Source organism: Corvus brachyrhynchos, unplaced genomic scaffold, assembly GCF_000691975.1.
Source record: "Corvus brachyrhynchos isolate BGI_N302 unplaced genomic scaffold, ASM69197v1 scaffold17, whole genome shotgun sequence".
Lineage (NCBI taxonomy): Eukaryota > Metazoa > Chordata > Aves > Passeriformes > Corvidae > Corvus > Corvus brachyrhynchos.
The window spans coordinates 2,549,870-2,553,651 of NW_008240046.1; positions in this window are offsets into that span (position 1 = coordinate 2,549,870).

The following is a 3,782-nucleotide window of genomic DNA, read 5'->3' on the forward strand; positions in this document are numbered from 1 at the left end:
ATTCATTTTTTGTTCAGAGATGCAAAATTCCAGCTCAAGCAAAGCAAAAATATCCTAGAAAAAATTAACTAGCTGAATCAAATACTTGGTGCTGTCTAACCTTATAAGTAGAGCAAAGCACTCAGCTTTTATAATCAAACACCCTACACAGTCTGCCCTCAAAACCCTCAGCAATTATGACATAATGCAAAGCCAAACCCTGAGTACCTGAATGGGCAATATATTTTATATGTCACAGCTACATCATTGATTGCACATCCCCTATTCCCTTTCCCTAGAGGCACATTATGCTTATATCAGACTGTTGAGAGTCTGCCTCATTCTCATGATGTATGATGCTGCTTCTCAATGGTTTTAATCAGGCCATAGCAATCTTCCTTGACTTGAGTCAATTCATAAAAGAACTGACTTGTTTCAGTGCTTTACTGTCCTGGCATTTTTATACACCAGTCATTCTATACCAGTCTACATACGAAAATTGCTTGAAGATGTAATCTAAATGAAAATATTGAGGAGTGATATTCAGCACATTTATTGATGCTTTAGCTGTAACTAATAAATTGCACTCATGCTACTAATTCAGATCCCATGTACTCATTTGCTTAAAAATGAATATATACCAAGTACTGTAATTGAGTATTGCCTGCCCTTACTTAATCCTTACCTAAGAAGCAAAATATAAAGATAGGCAACCTCAGACAAGTATTTTGGTTCTAATCACTGTTATTCAGATACAATGGTAGTATTCTTCCATCTCAGCAATTGCTCAAGACAATTTACAGCACCTTCAGGAAACAGAATATGAGAGTAAAAAGTCAGCAGATAAATGAAGAACTATTTTGTCCTTCATTAAATTGCAATTTTTACATGGCCTAGACAAACTTTTCATAAAGCACATGAGAAATTTCTAGAAATATTTAATCTTAGTCCTGTCTTGCTTAAAGTACAACTCAGATTCTTGAAAAACAAATCCTTTTAATAACCAAGATCAAAACAGTTTAGTTCTTATACTAGCAATATACAACTCAGCATTAAAATAATGCAGTTTTTCTAAATCTCCAATACTACACCCAAGTATAATCTACATGCATCTGATAATGTCAAGCACATTCCACTTGTTTTTGTATTATTAATTTACAGAAAGTGGCCTATGAACAACAATGTAATCTTCTCTCTGCTGTACCAGTAAAAAGTCCTATTTGGTTACTCTGGATTTTGCCCATTATGCCCATGCCATTTATCATTTATGGCACCCCTTTTAAAAAGTTTTGTTTACCTGTTACAAATTTGATTATTCTAGCAATCTACCTGCTAAAAATAAATACATATGTATTCACTAACTTCTTGTCCATAAAGTTTAAGGAGTTACAGGATCATATTCCCTGCTTTCAGGCATGAAAATGAAACATAGATATCAAGCTCACAGTATATGGAAACAAACTATTGTTGACCTTAATGCTAATTAATATTTAAACAAATTAAATACGATTACACACAAACTAGTTAAGTACAAGACAAATGAAATACTACGCTATGGCACACAGTCTGTTCAAACATCTCAGCTAAGCACAGCTGGAAACCATGCCTCAGTAGCAACATCGCTTCTCCCCCTCCTCACCATTAACGGGCCAGTCCACCCATGTGCTGAAACAGGGCAATCACTTAAGGTTCAAAATAATTGGAAAATTGTTTGCATGAGTGGGTTTTGGTTCTTTTGGGGGGTTTTCTGGCGCTCTTTTTGTCTTTTCCTTTCTTTCATATATGGATCACCTCCGGTTCAATTCATCACACAGACCTACACACTGCTGCTAAAAGGGCATAATCAAAGCATTGCTTAAGCTTTTTGTGGCAATGCCACAATGAGAAATGGTCAGGCAGACTGTGACACCAGCTCCCCCTGCAAGGAAAAGATACTTGATGATGATACCTAGTGCTTCATCCTCTCCTGGCTCTAGAAGAAGTGTATTTTGAACTACATTAAACACTAATGACACTAAGTTCTAAATCAGTTGTATACTTTCATTGGGTACCTTCAACTTACTCAAGAGATAAAGCATTCTACTAGAGCTGCACTAAAGGTTTCTATTATCAAGTCAAATTTAATTTTTTTAGATTCTTAATTCAAGTGCTCAGCAGTGAAATCACTTAGGTAAATCATTTACTCTGATGGTAATCATGCACCCATTTAATACACATCTTTAATTATTTTACCGAGAGTAAATTTAACAAGAACAGTTTGATGCAACTTCAAATTAACTATACTTTTTATGAGTTACCTGATTTAAATAGTATTTATCTATTGTGGACACTACAGTCAAATTGCTTTCGCAAAACTAAGCCGATGAAATTACTAGCAATTTCAATCACAAAGACAAAACATATCAGTGCCCAAAACACATATACAAAAAAATAATTAGGAAACATTCAGGCTTCTCTGCCTTACTAGTGAGGTGGTAACTACAGAAGAGAACAGACAAACTAGAGAAGTCAGTAAAGAAAAGGTTAAAAGAAGTTTATTTTCTAGAGGAAAAAAACCCTTAAGTGAAGAAAACCTATTGCCTACCACTTGCTTTGTCTATTGTTCGAGGAAATTGTACTTCAGGGAATATGCTTAAAGTGAGTAACAAAGAAAAACACCTGTCATCGAAGAAGAACATTCAACACGTTTGTAAATTCCACTTAATTTCTAGCTTCCTTGTAGTAATCAGAACCTACAACCAGAAGTGAAATAAGCAGGAAGTGAGATGACAAAAAGGAAGCCACATGATGAAAGAACATACTGACAACCAGTAACACACTGCCAACTGCCTTAGAGGTTAAGCAGGGCTGATTAAGAACAGATCTCAAAACCTTTATTAGATCTGTCAAAAGCAGTGTCTCAAGAAAGTGAGCAGAAGAACCAGCCATGTTTCTTTAAAGCTCCTTCTAAGTACACCTACATTGTGAACACCAATAATAAGACACAGGCATCAAGTCTCAGGCATGACCCACCTGAACATAATACCAAACAGCATCCATGGTACCCAACACCGAGCTTTTCATAGTAACTCAGGCTGGAGCCTGCTAGGAGTCCTTACATTAGAGACAAAGTCTCTGGCTTACCAAAGTCACTACAAAAATTTTGACTGTAGGCAAATTTTGCAGTAGGTCTGGAAAGAGAGCTTTCTACTCTGAGAGGCAAGTCTCCACACTGACAAGTTCTTTACTAATGCCAATTTTTTCTGAATTACACACCCTATCAACAAATTCAATAAATTGTCTGTAGAAAGTTTTAGGCTGGCTTCTCTGAAAGCCTGAGGGTAGGGTGGGGATTCAGAAAGGAGGTACCTGCTATGTAAGGTAGGTCCTACTCACACCAAAAAAATACAGCTAGAAGTATTACTGTAAAATGCATAAAAGACTCCATAATTTTGAGTGCTGAAATAATTGCAATAAGCATTGCAATTCCCATACAGCCAGAGAGATTGTTAGGGAACACCAAACCTAATAAATCATCAGTCGCCACACACCATGAAGGTATCTGACATTATCTAGAATGCAATGAAAAAAAATAAATTAACAGTATATAGAGCAGTTTTGTCCTGTTGAAAAAGGGAAAAATTTAAATATAAAGGGAAGCGACAGATTTAGTCTCTTCTTTGCGCAACACAATACGTGGTTGATAATGCTGCATTAGCATATACAGAGACAAAAAGCTTATATGGTTCACTGTTTACCACTACTAAATTGCAGTGCTTATGGTGTAATGGCTTTGGTCACTACTTGAGCAGCATAGAGCTCCT